Genomic DNA, 25,240 nt, shown 5'->3' with positions numbered 1-25,240 from the left:
TTACCTGAAAAGGCAGTGGAAGCAGTTCCTTTGAATATATTTAAGGCAGAGGTGGATAGATTCTTGGTAAGCAAGCGGGTGATAGGTTATTGGATAAAATGCAGATTTGATTTTACTATTAGATCAGCCATGATCTTATGAAAAGGTGGAGCAGGACCAAGGGGCTCAATGGCTTACTCCTGATCCTTGTTCATAAGTTTGTATGTTCATATGAGAGGGGGCTCTGGACAATACGCTACTTTTTTTTTACACAGTACTGTGCTGTACACCTCAACAGGGGTCACTGAAGTCTGCTCAATGGGTTTCAAAAACATCTGCAGCCTTCCAGTATCTCACATCATCATCCCTGACCTCAGGGGGCCTAAAGCTCTTCACAGCTGATGAATTACTTTTGAAATCTGTCACTGTTGTAATGCAGGAAATGTGGCAGCTAATTTGCACACATCAAACTCTCAAACACAATGTGATAATGACCAGGTAATAGTTTCTGTGATTATTATATTGGTGCTGCTTCATGCTTTTGGCTGGACATGGAGAAAGTTATTCAATTTGCTTCCAATTTCCATCCCTCTCTCACCTTCACATGGTTTATTTCCAAAGTTTCCCTTCCTTTCCTTGACCTTTCCGTTTCTATCCCGCAGTGGTAGTCTGACACTAATATTCATTACAAGCTCACCCAATCCCACAGCTATCTCAACTACAGCTCTTCATACTCTGTTTTATGTAATATAGGAATTAGGAGCAGAATTAGGCAAATTCAGCCCTTTGATTCTGCTTTGCCATTCAATCAGATCATGGCTGATCTCTCCCTGGTCTCAAATCCACCTCCCCACCTGTTTCCCATATCCCCTTATCATTTTTTTTATCAGAAATATATCTATCTCTTTCTTGAAACCATTCAATGATTCAAACTCCACCGCGCTATGGGGCAGCGAGTTCCACAAATTCACCATCCTCTGTGAGAAGTAGTTCCTCCTCATCTCAGATGTAAATTTACCACTTCTCAACCTATACCTGTGACCTCCAGTTCGAGATTGCCCCATAAGAGAAAACATTTGGTTGATGTTTACTTTATCAATCGCTTTTAAAATGTTATATACCTCAATCAAATGCCTTCTCATCCTTCTGAACTCCAGTGGGTATAAGCCCAAACTGTTCAAACTCTCCTCATATGTCAAATCCTTCATTCCTGGAATCAATCTGGCAAACCCCCTCTGAACTGCCTCCAATGCCACCAGATCCTTCCTCAAATAAGGAGACCAAAACTGGACACAATACTCCAGATATGGTCTCACAACACCCCCTACAACTGCAAGGATATGTAAGGACTCCAAACCATGATCCCAGTTTATCCGTCTGTGTTGCAGCTGTTTTCATGATGCCAGCTTCAAAAATCGTGTTTCTTCTGCCTTTTTCCTTAACTGAGGCTTTCCCCCCATGTGTTGACAGGGCACTCAACTGTATCTGTACCATCTCCCACACCTCTGCCCTCACCCCTTCCCCTCCCTCCCAGAACCAGGATAGGGCCGCCCTTGTTCTCACATTCAAAGGATCAACCTCCACCATTTCCGCCAACTCCAGTGTAATGTCATCACAAAACAAACCTTCCCCTCAATTCCCCTATCAGCATTTCTCAGGGACTATTCCCCCCATGACACCGTGGTCCTCTCTTCCATCACTCCAATTCCTTACCCCCTTTCTACAGCATCTTCCCTTGCAATCGCAGAAGATGCAACACCTGCCCCTTGACCTACTCGCTCCTCATTGTTCAAGTCTCCAAACACTCCTTTGCACCTCCTTCAATTTAGTCCATTATATTCACTGCTCCTCTACATTGGGGAGACTAAATACAAAGTTGCTAAGCTAACGGCTTTGAGGAGCTCCTTCTCTCAATTCACAAGCATGATCCCAACTTTCCTGTCGCTGCCATTTTAAACCCACATCTTGCTCTAATGACTACATGTCTGTCCTTGGCAGCTGCAATGTTTCAGTGAAGCCCAGGGCAACCTGGAGGAACAACAACTCACCTTCCAATGAGGCACGTTATGGCCCTCAGGACTCAACACTGAGTTTAACAATGATATGGAGATGCGGCATTGGGCTGGGGCGAGCACAGGTTAAAGAGATGTGAATTATCTCAAGCCAGATCTTGAGACACCTCTTTAACCTGTACTTAACTCTCTCTCCACTCGCATTGTTTGCACCTACCTGTTAAGACTCGCATTCCAACCATTATCTTGTAAACTGAGTTTATGTCTATATATGCCCTGTTTGTGAATCCAACTCTCCACTTGCCTGATGAAGGGGCAGCGCTCCGAAAACTTGTGCTACCAAATAAACCTGTTGGACTTTAACCTGGTGTTGTGAGACTTCTTGCTGAGTTTATCAACTTTAGGCTGTGACCTTTCTCCTCCATCTTGACTTTATTTTTAATATCCAAAATATTATTTGTCCCAATGCAATCTCACACCCCTCTCCCACTGGGCGATGTGACACTTGTTCCTGAGTTTTGCTTTCACTGAGCACTGACATTTATTCTTCCATTTACACATTCTAACATCTTACCTTTATGCAACCACTGGAACCCTCTTCTGCCATTAACACTTCCTCTGTCTTGTGCCCTACACAACTTTGTTGCAATCTCTCCTAGCTCCCACCAATCACTGACTTTCTACTCTATTTCATCCCCTTCTACTCCTATAACCCATTACATTTCTCCCACTCTTTAGCTCTGAAGAAGAGTCACACAGACTCAAAATGTTAGCGCTGTTTCTCTCCCCACAGATGCTGCCAGACTTGCTGAGTTTTTCCAACATTTCCTGTTTTTGTTTCAGGTTTCCACCATCCACATATTTTGCTTTTAATTTAATATTTTTCAGTGACTTTGATTGAGGAATAAATATTGGCCAAGGAAAGCTCCCGGGATCTTCTTTCTGATTGTGCACTGAATGATTTACATCCACGTGATAGGGAGATGGGGCCTCAGTTTATTTTTTCTTCTGAAAGAGGGCATCTCTAACACTGCAGCCCTCTTTCTCAGTATCCAATGGCAGTATCAGCCTGGACTCTAGAGTACGATTTGAACTGAAAATCTTCTGAAGGAGAGGCTCAATAAGAACATGCTACTCACTATTTTTCTCTGGCTTTGTCTCATCTCTATACAGCTTGATTAAATTGTATTAACATAACTGGCAGTGGTTAAAACTACTGCCTCACAGCACCAGAGACCTGGGTTCAATTCACACCTCGGGTGACTGTGTGGAATTTGCACATTCTCCCCGTGTCTGTGTAGGTTTCCTCTGAGTGCTCCGGTTTCCTCTCACAGTCCAAAGATGTGCAGGTTAGGTGCACTGGCCATGCTAAATATGTGGGGTTACAGAGAAAGGGTGGGGGAGAAGGCCTGGGTAAGATACACTATCAGAGGATTAATGTAGAGTCAATGGGCTGAATGGACTCCTTCTTCACAGTAGGGTTTCTACAATTCTATGATCATCCATCTCTTCAAAGTTAGTCAGTAACCAAGATACCAACTTGTCTCTTCACCCCACTGCTGTTGACTGAGCTGCTGCCAATATCTTCAAACTTTCTTAGACTTCCAACATCAGCAGCCTTTTGCATTTATCCTCTAGTTGGGCTCTTTCAGGATATTCATGGTAAATGGTTTCAACATGGTTAGGTCAAACTATTGCAGCATCATTAACTATGTGGGGGCAGTTGAGCATCAAGTTCAAACATGAGCTCACTGTTAATCCCAATAGTGAGCCTACAGGAGAGGAATATGTCCCTTTCAGATTTGGACAGGTGACACGAATCAATCATTTCCAGTTCCATTAATGAGCCAGGCAACTGGTCAATAATGAATGGCACCAGTTGTCCCATTAGAGACGTCAACAGGTATCCCTGGACTGACACAGCCAGCCTAAAGCTCAATCAGACTGCTTCTGCTTTCCTCCCCTGTATCCAAGAAGGCCACCTCACCTTCCCATCCCAAAGTCTACCATGCTCTACCTGGAGTTGTGAAGCCAAAGCACTTCATTCTGATGCCACCCTTGCATTACCAATCCTCGACATGGAGCCAGGTCTGAAAGAGAAAGAACAATAGTTTAGTCAGTTGCATTATTAAATTGCATTAACCTGCAGGACAAAGATATGAGTAAAAAGGAGACATCTGTGACATTTACATAATTGCTCAGAACTGAATCATACTCAGAAAAATGCTGATTCAGTGTAGTGAAGTTTCTAATCCATGACGCAGAATGGATCCTCCATCCACCCTGCACATTGCTATCAGCAGCCAATGTGGTGCTGTCTCACAGCTCATAGTTGCCCTCAAGTGGGCATGGATGGTACAGCAGCTTAATTTGTTTAAACAGTTTCCAAAACCTGAATTTCTCAAACAGCCCACCCAGATAGTATTAAAAGCAAAAGGCCACAGATGCTGAAAGTCTATCAAAGAGACTGAGGCGACTGACAGAAAGTCACCAGCATCTATGAGGAAAAGAAATCAGTAGGTTACAGACGACTCCAAACTGAAGAGCTAGAAATAGCCATGGGACACAGTGGCACAGTGATTAGCACCTCTATCTTACAGCAACAGGGACCCGGGTTCAGTTCCTAGTTTGGGTCACTATCTACGGAGAGTCTGCATGTTCTCCCCATGTCGGTGTGGGTTCCCTCTGGATTCTCTGCTTTCCTCCCACACTCTGAAAGACATGCTGATTAGGTACATTGGCTATGCTAAATTCTCCCTCGGTGTCCCTAAACAGGCACCGGACTGTGGCTATTGAGGGGTTTTCACAATAACTTCATAGCAATGTCAAGGAAAAGCTACCTGTGATGCTAATAAATAAACTTTAAAATATTTGCTTTAAGTGTTGATTATTTTTCCCTCTGATAGCAACCTGCTATCTGTTCAATCCCCTTTATTTTACTGAATGTTTTATGAGCACTATGGATTGACCCTATGAGAGATGAATCTTTCTCTAACTTTGTCTTGGAGCAGGAAGATTTACAACAGAGACCAGAGTCAATTGGCAAAATGCAAAACTCAGAGCTTGTCAGTGTTGTGACTCTCGTGTTTAGAATTCCAGCCATGCCATTCTAAGTGTCGAATATAATTACACACACTGTGATTCTAATGTCAAACGAATACAGTTGATCTACAACTAATGACAAGCTTGAGATTTGTACCGATAGTGTCACGTGAGATCAGGAATTGAGATGTGACCGGTAGAGAAGGGGAATAATTTGGAGCTATACACATCTTTCAGTAATTGCTTCATATACAGTGAAATATTTTAAAGTAGTGTCTGTTACAAATAAAAAGTGACAGCTGTTCAGTAGCAACATCCCCCTGAATTGCAAACTCTTTGGCTTTAAAAAAATAAAAAACATTGGAGTTCGTTTCTGGAGCAACGGAGTTGAAAAAAAGAGAAATTAAGCTTGAATAGAACCATGGTTAGAAAATACTTGGAACATTGTGTGCAGTTCTGATATCCAAATTACAAAAAAAAAGACACTGCAGATGGTGCAAAACAAGATGACGATACCAGAACTGAGAAATTAGAATGAGTGGCAAAGACTGAATGAAGTGGACACCTTTTCTTTTATTCATTCACAGGATGTGGCCATCACAGGCTAGGCCAGCATTTATTGCCCATCCCAAATTGCCCTTGGACTGATTGCCTTGCTGGAACATTACAAAGGGCATTTAAAAGTCATCCACATTGCTGCAGATCTGGAGTCACATGTAGACAGATTTCCTTCCTTAAAAGCACATTAGTGAACCAGATGAGTTCAATAATGGTTTTATGGTCATCATTAGACATTTAATTTTTGATTTTTATTGAATCCAAATTTCACTATCTACCGTGGTGAGGGGTTTGAACCCAGATCCCGAGAGCATTAAGTTGATCTTTCTCTACATGCTAGCTATGATTGTAACGCTACATTCTATACTCTCTCATTTCCTTTTCTATGAACAGTATGCTTTGTATAGCTTGCAAGAAATAATATTTTTCACTGTATACTAATACATTTGACAATAATAAATCAAATCAAATCAAAGCATTAGCCTGGGTTTTTGGATTATTAGTCCCAGGAGAAAACCTCTAGAGATGAGAAGGATAAACAACAAAACCAAGGTCTTCAAATTCATGAAGATGTTTGAGGCAAATGGAATGAATATATTTACAATAAACTAGGTGAACAGGAGACAGAAAGGAATTGAGGATTATGCTGATATAATGAGATGAAGTAGTGTGGGAGGAAGATAATTTGAAAAATAAACACTGAGATAGATCAGTTGGACCAAATGGCCTTTGACAAAGCGTTTTGATAAAGGGTTATCTGGACTCGAAACATCAGCTCTTTTCTCTCCTTACAGATGCTGCCAGACCTGTTGAGATTTTCCAACATTTTCTCTTTTGATTGGTGATTGAGTCTACAATAAAGAAACAGGTCAATGTGAATTACCAGAGGGAGGATACAACGAAATATGATTTCTATTTTGCTTACTTCAGATAGATATTTTCTGATTGGCTGATTCAGTTGTGCTGGGATCTGGGTGGATGTGAATACTCTTCCAACAGTTAATGATTGCGAACTTACAGAAAATTCTGACAGCATCTGTTTTGTGTGCATCTATTTCACAGACAGTTGATCAGCTGAAAACTTCTCTTGATCTCAGTGTGAATGATATAGTTCTGTAGACCTATTTGTAGTATAAAGGGTTAATAGGATATGACATAAGTGATGATGTACCACTGACACCAATCAGTCACCTGTTAGACTCTTGAGAGGTTGGAATATGCCCAAGAGCTGCATGCTTACTCTGTAACCTGTTTAGATGTAGTATTAATAAACAAGTGTCGAGCAGATACCTGAGTATGTTTACAGTCTGTCGAAAAATAAAGTCTCATACCTAGAGTCCAAGACAGAAGGATCCTGGTGGCAGCAGTGGAGACATTGATGTACTATGACATACTTACAGGAATCTTAGAAGAAACAGATGATCCTCATCATCTGAAGGACTTTTTTACACAACAAACCTTTTCCTTGAAAGCAATAGAAATTCAGCCTTAAGAAGCTGAGTAAGCAGCAGACCCAGGGCAAACATTGAAGCTATGAATCTCTCAGTTCTCCATGTAGAACATGTGGAATGGCAGCACACCAACAGTGGTTAGCACTGCTGCCTCAAAATGTCAGGGACCCAGGTTTAATTCCACCCTTGTGTGGGTTAAGCTGATTGGCCATGCTTAATTGGGCCTTAGTGTCAGGGGGATTAGCAGGGTAAATACATTGCCCACAGAGGAGCAAACTCATAGAAATTATTGTGGACCTCTTATCATTGCCTACAGAAAGTAAACAGTCCTCCCCCAAAAAATTAGGAAATTATCTTTTTTCCTGATGGTTTTACAAGTTGGTTGTCTTTTCCTTTGCAATCTACATTCACTGATATCTCAGATTTTCAATGCCAAGATATTTTCCCAAAGAGCCGAGGATACTGAGGAAGATTGAATCCCCCAGGCCTGAACTTAGGAACAGGAAGAATAGGAGTTGAAGTTGGCTAGGATCTGTACTTGTAAAAAAGGAGTTACAAAAATGTAATGTAAATAGTTAAAGGGATAGTTTCATGTTGATATTAAGAAGTAAGATATTTATATTTAGGGGAGGTGTAGTATAAAGAGCTAACAGATGAGATATGCTAAAATACGACGTAGATGATGATGTATCACTGACCTTTTAATACTTTTAAGTTTTCCTTAAAAGCTATCTCTTTGACTATGTTTTTGGTCACACAATCCTAATATCTCTTTGTGTGATGTGACATTGAATTGTATCTGATAACATTCTTGTGAAGTGCCCTGGGACATTTTACCACATTAAAGGAGCTTTATAAATGCAAACTGTTGTTAATGTTTAGTACTGATCATATAAATCTATAAGCAGCATTGATTTATAGAAGTTAGTCATTTGTCAGCCTTCTGAGAGGTTGGAATCATCCCTAGAAGCTACATGTCTACTCAACAACCCTCTAGCCTGCCACCCTAAAATTTTCACTCTGGGGTCACACAAAGTCTGAAGCATTAAAATCGGGTGACATTGGGTAAAGGTTTGGGAAGTACAGCCTTAATCACTTTGGAATTAGTTGTGATGTGTAAAGTTAAGAACTATAAGATTCATGGTGGAAGATATAGGAGGGATGTCCAAGGTAGATTCTTTACTCAGAGAGTAGTTGGGGTGTGGAATGGACTGCCTGCTGTGATAGTGGAGTCGGACAGTTTAGGAACTTTCAAGCAGTTAGTGGATAGGCACATGGAGCACACCAGAATGATAGGGAGTGGGATTGCTTGGTCCTGGTTTCGGACAAAGCTCGGCATAACATTGAGGGCCGAAGAGCCTGCACTGTGCTATACTGTTCTATGTTTTGGTTCTGTGGCAATGATAGAATCTGAACATCCTTCTATTGTGTAATGGAGGAAAGTTTACAGGACTCATGAGGTTCACCTTCTTAAGTGGAATTGTGGTAAGGACAGGAACGCTCCACAAAGCAGAACTCAATACATCAGATAACTATTTACTTCCATTCTTATGGCACTGATCTCTTGGAAATAGCTAGCAATGGTCTGTAAGATCTACAACAGTACTGATTTCTGCAATCTATTATCTGCACAGATCTTTGGCTCTTTAATCAGCACTGATCTCTGAAATGTAAGATCAAGTTTATCACTAGAATCTACAACCCTGATTGATCTCTTGGTTTAAATGGCCATGCCCCACCCTGTCTCTGTGTCCTGCTGTAACCCTCCAGGATCTCTACGTTCTTCCAATTCTGGCTTTTTCTGAATCCCCAATTTTACTCTCTTCCTCACAGCAGCTATACCTTCAGCTGCTTGAGCCCTAAGCTCGGCAATTCCTTCCCTAAATCTCTTGGCCTCTCTTCTTTAAGTTGTTCCTTAAAAGCTACCTCTTTGACCATGTTTTTGGTCACCCAGTACTAATACCTCTTTGTCTGATGTGATGTTGAATTGTATCTGATAACATTCTTGTGAAGTGCCATGGGACATTTTACCACACAGGAGTTTTATCAATGCAAATTGTTGTTAATGTTCAGTATCGATCATATGAATCCATGAGCAGCATTGATTTATAGAATTTAATATAGTATCGATTATTAAATTGATCTTGCAGATATTTTAAAGCTGTAGTTGGAAATTTCTACAGCATCATCTAAATTTTTCATAATCATACAACACAACTGCTTAAGCGAGACTAAGCAATACTTGTACGCTGTAGAATTGTAACAAAAATAAAATTGTCTCTCTATCCATAAAGACTTTATGAAACATTTTTAGATTAAGATCTTAATCATTGCTTAAAGGACACCAAACCACCATAAAAACCAATTACAATTCCAATAAATAATACCTCATGAAACTGCTACACTCAGTATTGCATGTCATCCCTTTTAAGATAGATCAATAACCCATATCGGATATGTAGGGCATAATTCAAAAGTCCACAGAGGATTTGAAACTCAGATATGAAGTAGACAATGAGGTGGAATAATAACAGGAAGACCTAGGCAGCTTTTCCATCACTGGATTTCTATTCGTTCAATTTCCCCGTTGATTCCCATGTATGACCACCTCCCCACACATCACTGTCTGTATGAGGTATCATAGGTATCAGCTAAGAATGCAGCTTCTCAGATCTCAGATACTTGATGCTCATCCAAATAAGCCTTAATGGTAACTGGAATGCTATTTTGAAATTCTTCCATAATCATAATTTTCCTCACATTAATAAAAATCCATTCCAACTTTAATGAGTGGAACTATTGATCCCACAGCATTTCCATCTGTCTTGCAAATTCAACAAATGTCTGATTAGGCTTTTTATTTATGGTCCTAAGCGTTAATCAATTTGCTTCAGAGACAAGTTCGTAAACATTGAATATTAGCTTTTTAACCACTTCAATCTGCAGACTGTTCTTCTAATAGGCTAGTGTAAATTCACACCTGTCAGGATATTTGTAAGTTCAAGTTTTTGCATTTCCATTTTCTTCCGCCGTTTCTTCTTCCTTTCTTAATTCAAGTTTTTACTTATTTTTTTTTTTCTAATTCATAGCTTCATTTGCAACTGAATTCTAATGAACTCTAGCAATGATATGCCAATTTCAATTCTTTTCTTTTAATTATAAATGCTGGGTAATCACTTTAATCATATCACCTTACAAAATCCTGCTTTTATTTCTATATGTAATTGATTTGCTAATTCTCTTAGTGTAACGTTTTTGTCTTTTATTCCGCAGGTGGAGGTCCACCTCGTTGTCAAACGAGGGGATGCACATGGTGGGTCGTGCGTGGGCTACTCTTGGAGGTTCCGGGAGTGGCCTAGTACTTCGTGTCGGTGTGTGTGCTTGATCCTGGACCGGTAGACGGGCGCTGCAACAGCTCGGTGACTAGCACTGCTAGCTGTGCAGATACATGGATTTGGGCCTGTGTCTGTGGGAGTTTGTGCATTCTCCCTGTGGATGCGTGGGTTTCCTCCGGGCGCTCCGGTTTCCTCCCACACCCCAAAGATGTGCTCTTAGGCTGATTGGTTTTACCAAATTGACACTATTCTCCCCTAAATCTGGCTAAGTCAGGGGTTCTATTCGTAGACACGCAGGGTAGAATAGGTGTAGGGTGATGCGGCGGCGCGGGCTTGTTGGGCCGAAGGGCCTGTTTCCCGTGCTGGGTTGTTCTTTGTTCTTTGTTTGTAATCCTAGGAAGGAATTTTATATAATCTACTGTTTGATTTTCTGCTCCCAGAATAGGTCTAGCAACAGTCAAAGTCATTTTTGAGTTCCAATATAATATACTTCACAGCAAATGCTATTCCTATGCCCTCAACTTATTCATTTCTTCAAGGATTTACAGATCCCACTTAAATTCAAAGATGTTTTATCCCTAACAGATCCCCACTTTATGCTCCCAGCTGCTGTAATTACTGGATAAATCAAATCCCAGAGTGAAACCTGGCTTGATAGATCCTGATTTTTTTCTTAGCAACCATGGAAGAAAGTTACTGAACAAATTCACACGAGTAACTAATGGTCTTTTAATACAAAGAATACATTTGTAAAAACAAAAATAAAACATATTACACCAGACAAAATGGTTGGAAATATTGCAATACAATCTGAGATTACTCAAACTCTCACTATTCCTTTACCCCAGCAGTATCTTTACAGATACATAAACCAGTGAAGATTTACTACTCACTTGACAAAAAGAATTCTTACTTTGAACTGGCACAGTTGCAATGCCTTTCTTCTGCTGGATTCTTGAGCATTCACTTGATGCTTCCCGCCCAACTCAGTCTTCCAGTAGCATCTCCACTAATCATGTTACTGAGTCCTATAACTGATTATTCAGTTAATTACAGTACCACCAGGCTTGCAGTTTATCTTGTTCAAGGAGCTTAAAATGCTTATCTTCTTTCTCTGACACATTTTGGACAAGCCCTCTCTCAACTCATTTTTTTATGTATCTTTGCATTGGATTACATTCGCTAGGCAACAGTAAAGTTTTTCTACTTTGTGTTTTTTTCCCAGAATTACTAAACTTTCAACCACTTTTAACACATCTCTTTAACATCGAGGGTTGTAAGACCTCATTAAACATGAATATATACAAACTGAAACCTTTTAGTCGCAAGTTTATGCAGACTCCCAGGCATCAAGATTCATAAATGAAATCTAAATGAAACAGAAACCATTTTTGCCTGTTTTAAAATACATACACACACACACATATATTTAACTTAAAGTTATTCATTGTTCAAAACAGTACTACTGTTCCATTGTGAACCATTTGAACCAATGTTCAAAACAGAAGGTATATCAAAATTTGAAGAACAACGTAATAACGCTATTTAAAAATAGCATATGGAATCCTTGGCTTTATTAGTAGAGGAATAAGAGCACAAAAATGGTGAACAGTGCAGCAGAAACAGTGTAGCACTATGGGAGAAAGATGCTGCACTCACCTTGAAGTATTTTGTGGAGACTGCTTGTGCACGCCATTCTTTAGCAAATGAATTTTAGACCAACATAATTTCACGTTGGTGTGATGCAGGATTGTAAGGACTGATGGGATGCCGGCAAGCAGTTGTTCTAATGAGCATTTATCAGACGCAAATGGCGTTCTTGCCATCAGCCAGCAGGAATCGCCACCATTGAGAGAATTGCAATGCCGGTAGGTTCCCCCAATGGGCAGAATGGCCTCCTATTGTGTAGTAATGCATGTAACTCACAGGCAAGTGACAAAATAATTATCTTTTGGATCTTGTATAGCTTGAGTAATTTAACAGGTCTTAAAATAAAGGCTGCTGGAGACAGTCACATAGGGAATATTATTTTTGAAAATTTGGACTTTTCTGCACAGCTTTGAACTATTTTTTAACCTTCTGGAAAATAATGTCTATTGGATCCCTTATGCATTTCCAGTGGACAATATTAGGGATGTAAAAACAAGAGGAGGCCATGCAGCCCTGTGAGCCCCTTCCAGCATTCAACTAGATTGTAACCGATTTATATCTTAATTTACCTGCCTCAGTTTCATATTCTTAAAAACCCTTATCTAGCAAACTTCTATCAATTGCAGTTTTGGAACTTGCAATTAACAGCTTTTTGGGCAGAGAGCTTTGGATTTCTATGACCTTTAGTGCGAGGAAGTGCTTCCTGACCTCAGCCCTGTATGAGCCAGACCTAATTTAACTTTGTGCACCCCTTGTACTGGACTCACCCCACCAGAGGAAATAGTCTGGCTATGCTTCAACTGTTTTAATCATCTGAAGTACTTCAATTAGATCACTACTTAATCATACTCAAGGGAACACAAGTCCAGTCCATGCAAGATATCCTCATAATTTTAACCCTACAGCTCTGACAGATGTTCAAGGCCAGCATATTACTGGCTTGTGCTTTTACCTACTTGGGAGTTTTAACTCTACACTGTAAAAGTTAATGGAGACAATGAAGACTTGAGTCTCAAATGGCGTATACTTAAAATTTTACTAGCATTCCATATCGTTGCCTTTATTGTTTTGCGTTTGTGACTGTTCCTTTAATCACAACTTTTCATCAACATTTTCAAACAAGCAGAGTGTTGGGTTTTTTGTGGAAAGTTGCTCAGATTGAGGATGCACCAGCTTCTGATAATCCAGATGGAATAACTCACCTTAACAGGGTCACTTTAAGATGAAATTTTGTTTATCAAAGATTTGATTGCGCTCATTGGATCCACCTGAAGAAGCAATTCTATGTGGCACAGCGGTTAGCTCTGCTGCCTCACTGTGCCAGGGACCTGTCTTCGACTCCCAGCTTGGGTCACCATCTGTGCGGAAACTGCACATTCTCCCAGTGTCTGCATGGGCTTCAGCCTGGTCCTCCAGTTTCCTCCCACAGATGGAAAGACTTGCTGGTTAGATGCATTGGCTGTGCTAAATTCTCTCTCTGTGTACCTGAACAGGTGCTGCAGTGTGGCGACTAGGGGATTTTCACAGTAACTTCATTGCAGTGTTAATGTAAGCCTACTTGTGACACTAATAAATAAACTTAAAACAATTTCAAAAGACTGGGGTAGGTATTGTGGCAGGTATTGTGGCACAGTGAGTACTGTCCCTATCATTGAGCCAGAAACTCTGGGTTTAAATCTCACTCCAGGCCTTATGTGCTCATAAGGTGGACAAATATTGATTATTAACCTGTAATTCCTTCCAACACGCCTATGGCAGGTGGTAAAATGGGAGGGTTTCCTGGTCAGCCTGAACAATATAATAGCTGCAGCATAACTGCGCCCCCCCCTCCCACCCCATGTTAAGACTCTATGGGCAGTTTCCTGCCACGAGATGCACTTCTTGTAAAGTATTCCCTCACTTTGAGAGACTAAGTTATGATGGAGGCTGAATCCTGGAATTTTTAGTGTAATCACTGCTTTAAAATAGGAAATGCAACAACCAATTTGTGCACAGCAATGTAATAGATCTTCTCTTTTTTTTAAAGATGTTGAGGAATAGATACTGACCAGGATGCAGAACTCTCCTACTCCTCTTTGAAATAGCACCAAGATATCCTTTCCTCCACCATAAAGGGCCATGGAGCCTCAGGGTAACATGTGATCCAAAAAACCACACCTCTAACAGTGCAGATCAAAGTTAATTGTGAAATTGGAATCACACTGATTCAATTCGGCCAAGGATAATGGCACAGCTTTCAGTTCACAGGAGGTTTGTCCCATGTCCTGCAAGAGGAAAGCCATGTTGCAGCTTTAAGAAAAATGGTGGTAATGCGGCATTTAAGGGGCAATCCTTTGAGGACCACGTGATCAGACCGGACCCTATGGAGAGGTTACATGGGAATTCGAGCCAATCAATAGCAGGGGCGTGCATCCTGGGACGGAGCGGAACCTCAGCTGGAGCCAAGACGTGTATTGCAATTCTATCAGAACTTTTCAGGTGGACCTACATGGGTGGCTGCCAAAATTGGGAAAAGAATGGGATCAGTCTTCTACGTTGTCGAAGTACAAGTCATAGTGTAAAACAGCATGTGGATCATTTAAGGAAGAGCTGGATCAGATACAGGGACCCAACGGGTATGTCCTGCAGTGGACTCATATTTGCCAGTTGGTGATCCAGGGATTCCTGCATTAATTTGGAGTCAAGGTGACCCAGGAGGATCTGAAGCCGAGGGGACAACAGCTATTTAGAAGGATGTCAACGCTGGATTGATGGGTTTGCCTCCGGCTGCCCGGATTCTTTACTCACTCAAGGATCTGGACATTCATTCAGAACTTGGAAGTTTCTAGACCGACTAACTTTGTGATGAGTTTTTCCCTGATGTGTTGTTGTGCCATGTATGCCTAATGATGTTCCTTTTGTTTCATTCATCGGTGGACTCAGGAGTTGCGGGGAAAGGATGTGTTAGGTAATGTGGCCCCTTTAGGGGGAGCAGTCCTTTGTGGGCCATTTGATCAGGCTGGACCCTACAGAGAGGTAGAGTGGGAAGCCGAGCCGTCAGCAGCACAAGCCTGCATCCTGGGATGGGGAAGAACCTCAGCTGAAGCCAGGGAGGAGAAGATAGTGGATGTGCATTGCAATTCTGTCAGACCCTTATCTTGTATATATAAATATTAGCATTCATAAATCAATTATTGCTTGAAGCCACAACAAAGTCTTCGACTTTGCTACAATCTACATCCCCCTTCTGTTCTTCAAAGCACTGCATTCAGTCTCCATACCCTCACCTTCAAATGGCTTAGTTCAGTTTGGTGTCTGAGCAAAGAAACGTCACTGAAGGAATAGGAATTGGCCACTCACCCCTTCAAGTCCATTCTACCATTGAATTAGATCTTGGATGATCTTTACGTAACAAGAACCTGCATTTATATAGTTCCTTTAATGTGTAAAATGCCCAAAGATGGTGCATAGGAGCATTACCAAACAGAAGTTGATACCAAACCACAAAAGTAGATATTAGGGCCTAAAAGATAGAAAATGAGGAGAGCATTAAAAGGGAAGACATGGAGTGATTTAGGAAGGACATTCCAGAGCTGAAGGCACAGCCAATAATGGCAATCAATTAAAATCAGGGATGTTCAGAGGCCAGAATTGGACGAGTACATCCTTGGAGGTTTTGGAGCTGGAAGAGGTTGCAGAAATATAGAGGGATGTGAAAACAAGGATGAGAATTCTAAAATTGAGGAGTTACCAGACTGGGGGCTAATCTATTTCAGAGAACACAGAGAATGGGTAAATGATACTTGCTGCAGGTCTTAGATAAGCTCCTGCTTATGAAGGGTGGAAGAGACCAATCAGGAGACCGTTTGAATAGGCAAGCTGAGAATTAACAAAAGAATAACTCCAATTCCCCACCTTGACTCTGTAACCCTTCATTACCAGATAGTATCTGACTTTGTCCCTCTGTGAGACAATTTTTTATGTCATTGGTGTGTTCTTGGTGATTTCTGATTGCATTGTTTTCTCTGCAAGGTTTTTAAGTGTTCAGCTTGCATCAGCGCTGCTCTTAGATAAAACTTCTATGTGTAATAACATGGAGTGCCTGCTTTCATTAATCTCAGCCTCTGCAAGAAGCTATGCAATTTCACTTTACTCCCACTGGCTGTGAGCAATAAGCTCACGGTTCAGTAACTTTATCTTGACTGGATTCTTCTGGACTCAATAAATCATTTGCTCTCACAGAATCCCTTCCCATCCGCGCCGGGAAAAGATGTCCAATCTCACCGTGGCTGATAAACACGCAGAAAGCAAGTTAATGAAACTGAACAATTTGTGTTCAAAGCTGCAGAAACTTTGTAAAATAGACACTGGATTTGTTTATCTCCATTGATTCACTTTCCTTTCTCTTGCCACCTCAAGTATCTGTCACACTGTATGCCCAGCATACTTCAATATAAAGAACTACAGTTGTTGTAAAACATGTACTTCCACACCAGACAATGCCCCAGTTAGATTATACCCGTAATGACCACAATCCTTTATGATCACATGGCAGAGGTACAAGCATGTTGGATAAAGTATGAAAGCAAGGACAGGTTGTGGGACTCATATATTCTGGAGATCTGTTTATGAATCCGGTGATTGTGAATTGAAATCTAACGTGGCAGTTTCAGAATTTAAATTCATTCTTTAAAAATCTGGAAATAGAAACTTGGCATCAGTTGGTGACAATGAAGACATTGGACTGTTATTAAAAAAAAATTAAAAAACGGTCCACTAATGTCCGGTGGAAAAGCAACTCTGCTGCCCTTGCAATTCTGGCCTATCAGTCCTGTCCCACACTAATGCAGCAAGATTTTTAGAAAACAGAAATCTATCAACTGTTAGTAACGAGTAATAAATGCCAGCCTTGCCAGTGATATCCACATCTTGAGAATGAATAATAACAAAATGATTAATTGAAAGGTCAGAGTAATTTCAGGTTACAGAAAAGGGAACATAATGAAAACCAAATTTTCCTCACCGCAAGCACCAAGTGGTTGCACCTGTTCAATATGTGCCATAAATTTCACACATTCTTGCTTCTTCAAAGTATTATTAGGGAATTAATAGAATGGGGTCAGATTAATGTGATGCGCCTGTCACCACAGGGATAATAGGAAATGGCCAGGTTAAAGGGACTAAGAACATCTCTAACCAACTGGGTTGACTGAACTGTGCTAAAAGACTAATTGAACAGGGAGAGGAACAGGGCTGCTCATGTTGGGATTAATGGACAGGGACAGCTCAGTGGAATTAATAGGATAGAGACATTTTTATTGGAATTAGTGATAAAAATAGCTGAATCTGAAATAAATTATGGCATTGAAATAGCAACTGGTGAGTTCAAAATCTCACCAGAGCAAGTTGTGAAACAAAATTCAAAAATAATCTGGTAATTTGCGGGGTGGCACCAGAAAATATTATCATGAAGATTACCAGATTGTTCTAAGGATCTAATTTGTTCAGGGGAAGGAACCTTTCATCCTTATCTGCTCTAGCCTACATCTGACTTCAGCCTCATAATAAATACATGGTTGACTCTTAATTTTTAAAAATCAATTTATAGGATGTGGCTGTCACTGGCTAGGCTAGCATTTATTACCCATCCGTGGTTGCCTTTAAGAAGGGGATGGTGGTGAGCTGCCTTCCTGAACTGTTGTAGTCTCTAAGGGACAGGTACACCCACAGTGCTGCTAGGGAAAGAATTCTAAAATTGTGACCCAATTTTTAATGTCCTGGCGCAACCACGAATGGGCAATAAATACTGCATCGCCAACATCCAAAGAACACGTTTGTTTGAAAATGTTGCAGCTGTATAAGGTACTGTTGAGGCCACACCTGAAGTACTGTCTACAGTTTCAGTCTCCTCACTTGAGAAAGAATATATTGGCTCTGAAGGGGGTGCAGAGGAAATTCACTAGGTTGATTCTGGAGTTGAGAGGGTTGGCTTGTGAGAAGAGACTGAGTAGACTGGGGCTTTACTCATTGAAAATCAGAAGAATGAGGGGAGATCTTGTAGAAACATATAAGATTATGAAGGGAATAGATTAGAAGCAGGGAGGTTGTTTCCATAGCAAGTGAAATTAGAACTAGGGGGCATAATCTCAAAATAAGGGAGAACAGATTTAGGATTAGGTTGAGAAGGTACTTCTTCACCCAAAGGGTTGTGAATCTGTGGACTTCCCTGCCCAGTAAAGCAGTTGAGGCTACCTCAACATTGCATGTTTTTAAGGCAAGGATAGATAAATTTTTGAACAGTAAAGGAATCAAGGATTATAGTGAGCAGGTGGGTAAGTGGTGCTGAATCCATGAAAAGATCAGCCATGATCTTATTGAATAGTGGAACAGGCTCAAGGGGCTAGATGACCTACTCCTGCTCCTCGGTCTTATGTTCTACCTTGAGCACATAACTAGCTCTCCATAACAATGTAATAATGGCAAATGCTACACTCTTGAAGATGCTGCATTTTAAGATCATAGTTAAAATGCAACCTCTCTTAACATTTGAAGTGTAAAAATCTCATTGAAGCTAGTCGTCCTTCACAAATACCCTTTATTTACAGAATGCTTAAAGTTCTGTTTTGGCAGCTTCAGCATACAGGCTAAGCCCCAGAGTCCTTCAACTGCCAGCCTGGCTTTCATCCCCCCACCGCTATCTGGACGAGCCTCCACTTGCTTAATAGGGGACCTCATGTTCCATGAGGCCCACGGGGAGATGGACTGAAATTCCCTGATGGCCATCGTAACGTACCTCCCCCTCAAGTCCACTTCTTTCCCAACATCCCTGCCACAGGAGGATCTTTTCTGCCACTTGGCAATCGGCCTGGAGTCAATTGAAGGCAGTACTTGATCCGGGGGTGTGAAGCAGATCGAAGATCTTTGCTTCCCAAGGGAGTGCTATAAAGCCACTGATGCCAGTTCTTCCTAAGGTTTTGCTTCAGTTGGGGCACCAGTCTTTTCTACTTCCATTTCAGAATTGTGTCCTCATCATCTGGAAGGACAGGCGTAGGTAGGGTCAACTGCCAGGCATGGTTTGACACTGGCAGTGGTCATCCCCACACCTGGTATGAGAGCTGCACTGGTGTGGGTTCTATATTACTGAGATGGTCCAGGTGCTTCCTCACAACTTTTCCCTGTACTTTGACCTTATGAGGCATGAGCCTTGTTTTTTCCATTATGATCCTGAGAACCCAATTGAGAATTTCTGGCCTTGCAGAATCATAGTTCTTCTTCTGGTTTTCTTCTTGGGGCTCAACCTTCCCTGCCAGGTCTGGGGAACAGTAGGCTTAATCTTGACTGACGCTTCCATCCCACTAACAATTCCACTGGAGAGATTTTTTGTCATTGTGTGAGGAGTAATCCTATTGTCAAACAAAATTCATGCCAGTTTTGTCCCTGTAGATGCTGCCGGTTATTTCTTTAGGCTACCATAAGTAGCTCCTGGCTAGTATTTTAATTTTTGAAATCCTAGAGTGGCCATGGTGTAATTCCATGGCTATCGGCATTGCCCTGTGCTTAGGGACAACTACGGGAACCCCCAGAGGATGATGTCATTCTCAACACTAAGTTTTCTTTCTTTGTAAGATCGGGTTTCATTTCATCTGATGGTTGTCCTCTGAATAGCCCACATAACATCATATGTTTTCATTTAGACAGAACTGGGTCCTTAGAGCCAAGGTCTTGATTTGCTTTGCAGACACCGGCAGATGACTCAGTGTATTAGCGTTAGATACCACGTCCCGAGGTGCTGCTCTAAGAGCTATTCATAAGCCACCAGTAACAAGGCCCAACATTGTATCCAAGCAGAGGCAATGGGGAGGGGAGTTATTGCCTTTCCTTCTTTAAAAGTCTCAGCAATGGTTTAGGATCAGTTACTATGAAGAAGCATCTACCGTAGATGTATTGATGAAATTTTTTAAAGTTTATTTATTAGTGTCACAAGTAGGCTTACATTAACACTGCAATGAAGTTACTGTGAAAATCCCTGGTTGCCACACTCTGGCCGGCGCCTGGTACATTGAAGGAGAATTTAGTTTGGCCAATGCACCTAACTAGCACGTCTTTTAGACTGTGGGAGGAAACTGGAGCACCCAGGGGAAACCCACACAAACATTGGGAGAAGGTGCAGACTCTACACAGACAGTGATCCAAGCCAGGAATCGAATCCGGATCTCTGGCACTGTTAGGCAGCAGTGCTAACCACTGTGCCACCACGTTGAAGACAATTGCCAACCCCTCTTTTTCAGTTTGGGAATACCTCCATTCAGATCCAAGATGCATACACAATAAGCTTCTCTGTTTCATCTTTCCAAAATGTGCCAGTGAGGGGAGGTACTTATTGCATGTCAGGATAAGGTTATTTTTAGGGTGAAAATGGACCAATAAATTAGTGGACAAAATCTGCTGTTTAGCACTGCTGAACGCCTCCGCTGCAGTCCCCCACAACATCTTTCCGTAATAGGATATGCAAGGGGGCTGGTAAGGAAGCCAAATTTGGAATATATTTTGTGTAATAATTCACTAACCCCAGGAAGGATTTAATTTCTGTTGGATTCCTTGGAGTTGGCACCTCCGTAATGATCCTGACCTTGTCCTCCATTGAAGGTCCTTGCATCCACCCGATAGACCAAATAGATCATGGCACTTGTGCGGAAGACATATTTTTCCCTTTTCAGTCATATCCAAACTTCTGAAAATCAAATACCTCTCCCAGGTTTGTTAGGTGCTCACGTTCTGAAATTCCTGCGTCCAAGGCATTGTCCATGTACACTGCTACCTGAGATAACCTTTGGAGTACGTTCCGCGTGATCCATTGAAAAATAGCCCTGAAGGGCAGCCAACTGTACTCGTACAAGCCTTTGTACGTATTGTCAAATAAATCTGGAAAGGCTTGTCTAATTCAAGTTGGAGATGTGCATGGCTCAAGCTCGTCCGACTTAGATAACGCTTGTCCACGAGGCAAGTTGGTGAACAGGTCTTCAATTCGGGGAATGGGTATTTGCCAACTTTAGAAACATGATTGACAGTGAGCCTTAGTCTTCATAAAGTCAGACCAACTTATCTGGCTTGAGGATAGGAACAACAGGTACGGCCCACTCTGCAAATTGGATGGTCTTATTATGTCCAGCTTTTCTAGCCGTTTCTGTTCTCACTCTACTTTTTCCAGAGGGGAGTATGGAATTGATCTTGCTCTAAAATACTTAGGTATAGCATTGGGGTCGACGTAGATCTTAGCTTTCATTCCCCTTATTTTTCTAAGTCTTTCCTCAAAAACTTTGGGGTACTTATTGATGGATTTGTAAGTCCCCCACGTCCAACCTGAAGATCTTCAGTCAGTTCAGTTTTATGTGCTGGAGTCAATCTCTCCCCATAGGCCAGGTCATTGTCCCCGTACAATAAGTTGAGCTGACTGCTGCCTTTAAGTCAGATCAGCCATGATCTTATTGAATGGCGGGCCAGGCTCGAAGGGCTAGATGGCCTACTCCTGCTCCTATTTCTTATGTTCTTACGTAAGTCACCAGGGTTGCTGTGGTGCCCTTTTATCTGTAATGATTCCCCCGTCTAGATGGCCAGCCTGGCCTTCATGTCTTTTTAGCTCAGGAGCTGACTATCAGTCTGGAGGCGATCATAAGTCTGCTTCCCAATTATTTGGAATATGCTCCCTAGGAGTCTGAAGGCTGTCCTGCCCTTCCTTGACTGCCTGGTGATGCCACTTGAGCTCCATCATGAGGTACTCCGTGATATTTTACTGATATCATTGTTATCTCACTTGACTGTTGATGTAAATATTAGTATGAGGCCTCTCCTCCATTTGGAGGATACTGATGACCCCTGTGGTTCCTGAGCTCCTTTCTCTGTATTCTCCAATGATAGAGCTATTTCATTGGCATTATTTAGGTCCAAATTGGGTTCTGCCAATAATTATTTTGTACTGTCATGTTGCTAATTCCACAGACCAGTCTATCTCACAACGTGCTGTCAGTGACCTAAATTCACAGGCTTTGCCAATTTTCACAGTCTGGTCAATTTGGTGACAGATTCCCCAGGGGTTTGACCTATCACGCTAAAGCAGTATTGCTGGAGTATCATGGAAGATTTCGGGTCATAATAACCTTTAGCTAATTTATTAGAGTCAGGGGCATCTGAGTATGTCAGGCTTTTTATTACACTGACAGCTGGGTCCCACATGCAGTCAACAGGCCTACTTCTGCTTCCCATCTCCCTCAAGCCCGAAATGAAAAATGCATACACCCTGTATATTGGACCTTCTTCTATACTTGTATTGTAGGCTTCAAGTTTACCAAAAAGAGGCATTTTTCTGACCAGAGAATTACTGTCTCAACAGTAAAGGTTGTCCAGAAGAGAAGAAATTAATTCACCTTGTTCTTCGTTGCCAATGTAATAACCTCATCGAGGTCATCTTCTGTTACCAACATCCTTTACTTACAACATGCAAAAAGTACTGCTTCTGCAGCTACAGTGTATACAGGTCAAGCATAGGAGTCTTTCAACTGCCAGCCTGAGTGGAACCAGCTGATTTTAAAATCCCGCAGCTCCTTCTCTCTAGGGCAAGCTTCCACTCACAACTAGGGGAGCTCGTACTCTATGGGACCTGCTGGAGATCTATTGAGATCTATTGACACTTACCCATAGCCATCATAACAAAGAGCAACTGAGTTCTCAAAGTATCCTTGCCAAGTATCCCCTAATCAACAGTAAAAAAGATTATTTATCTTAATTTATCTGAATTTGTTGACAGAAAATTGAAATTTCCTATATTACAGCAGTGACTACACTTCAAAAGCACTTCAATGCTGTAAAGCACTTTGTCACTTCCTGACGTTGTGAAAGATGCCTACGTTAAAATGCAAGTCTTTCTTTCATTCCTAGAATTATTTGCATAGGACCAATTCAACAAGATTGATAACTCCATGTGCTGTTTTTACAGGGATCAATTGGGCATGACTGTATGAATGGCCATAATGAAAATAAATGGCTCTCCAAGATTATGGGCAAATCTCTGTTCTAGTTTACAGATATTAGTGGCTGAAGGCTGGTTCTTTTGCCCTAATGGAAATGTACATATATACATATACATGTAGACAAACCAATGAACATACATAAAGAGAAACATAGTTACAAGATTATATGTGGAGTGACAAAACTGGGAATTAGGTTCACATGATGAATAAACATAATAAGAACATAAGAACATAAGAAATAGGAGCAGGAGTAGGCCATCTAGCCCCTCGAGCCTGCCCCGCCATTCAATAAGATCATGGCTGATCTGTCGTGGCTCAGTTCCACATTCCCGCCCTCTCCCTTAATCCCCTTGCCTATCAAAAACCTATCAACCCGCGTCTTAAAAATATTGAGCGAGGCAGCCACCACCACCAACGGGCAGAGAATTCCAGAGATTCACCACCCTTTGAGTGAAAAAGTTCCTCCTCAACTCCGTTCTAAACCGCCCCCCCTTTATCCTGTGGCTGTGCCCTCTAGTCCTACTGTCCTTTCTGAGCGGGAAGAGCCTCTCCACCTCTATCCTATCCATCCCATTCAACATCTTATATGTCTCAATGAGATCTCCCCTCATAAAGAGAATGAGATTGCAAACTAACCAATTAAGAAACCACCATTACATCCCATACTGTTTTGAATGTCCATTCCCATTTGTTCATGGATTCTGGGCCAATATATGAAAATTCCCCATGTGGAAATTTTTGTGGTTCCAGAAGGTCACCATCACATTCTCAGGATGAAGAGAGGTACAGCCTTCATGGGGCCAGCCGGAACCTGGGGCAAAATTGTACTCTAAGGCATCTAACAATGCAGCAGAACTTCACTGTTGATTAATTTTCACTCTTCCACAATTAATACTAGACAATGTAGGGTTTGGATTTGCATTAATCTAGCACCTTGTATCACCTCAGGATGTACAAATTGATTAACAGCATTAAAATGCAAAGCTTTTATAAATGTCTTGTTGTAATATGTAAATCAGAAACCAGTGTGTGCACAGGAAGATCCCCACACAGCAATAATTGGACTGTATCTATGTCCCATCTTCCTTCTTGGAGATAGGATGTTATTTTATTTATTAGTGTCACACTAGGTTTATATTAACACTGCAATGAAGGTACTGTGAAAATCCCCTAGTCGCCACACTCTGGCACCTGTTCAGGTACACTGGGGGAGAATTTAGCACAGCCAATGGAGTGTAGAACATGAGGGAAATCTAATTGAAACTTACAGAATACAGAAGGTACAGTGGACATAGAGAGCAAGTTTCCACTAGTGGGAGAGATTAGAGGGCACAACCTCAGACACTCCTTTAAAACTGAGATGAGGAGGATGTTGATTTGATTTATTATTGTCACATGTATTAGCATAGTGAAAGGTATTGTTTTTTGCACGCTAAACAGATAAAGCATACTGTTCATAGAGACAGAAACAAGAGTGCAAAATGTACTGTTACAGCCATAGCTAAGGTGGAAAGATCAACTTAATGCAAGATAGCTTCATTCAGAAGTCTGATGGCAGCATAGAAGTTCTTGAGTTGGTTAGTACGTGGCCTTAGATTTTTGCGTCTTTTTCCCAATGGAAGAAGGTGGAAGAGAAATCTCTTCAGCTAGAGGGTGGTGAATCTGTGGAACGCTTTGCCAAAGAAGGCTGTGAAGGTCTTGAATCTCTTTAAGACAAAGATAGGTAGATTCTTGATCAATAAGGGTATCAAGCGTTATGGGGAGAAGGCAGGAGAATGCTGATGAGCATCACATCAACAATGATTGAGTCTGCTACACCATTCAAGGGGTCAAATGGTCTAATTCTGCTCTTATATCTTATGGCCAATGCACCTAACCAGCATGTTTATCGGACTGTGGGAGGAAATTGGCCACTTTCACACCCTCAGCTTAGACTGCAGCATTGCTTTTGATTTAATGTCCACTCCACCAGGGTAAAGATCATCAGAGAATCCTTACAGTACAGAAGGCATTCAGCCCACTGAGCCTGCACCAACAACATAAGAACATAAGAAATAAGAGCAGGAGTAGGCCATCCAGCCCTTCGAGCCTGCCCCGCCATTCAATAAGATCATGGCTGATCTGTCGTGGCTCAGTTCCACTTTCCCGCCCTCTCCCCATAACCCTTAATCCCCTCTCCTATCAAAAACTCATCAACCCGCGTCTTAAAA

This window comes from Carcharhinus amblyrhynchos, chromosome 29, assembly GCF_965287045.1.
Source record: "Carcharhinus amblyrhynchos chromosome 29, sCarAmb.v2.hapA, whole genome shotgun sequence".
NCBI lineage: Eukaryota > Metazoa > Chordata > Chondrichthyes > Carcharhiniformes > Carcharhinidae > Carcharhinus > Carcharhinus amblyrhynchos.
Note: the sequence above shows the minus strand (reverse complement) of the source record.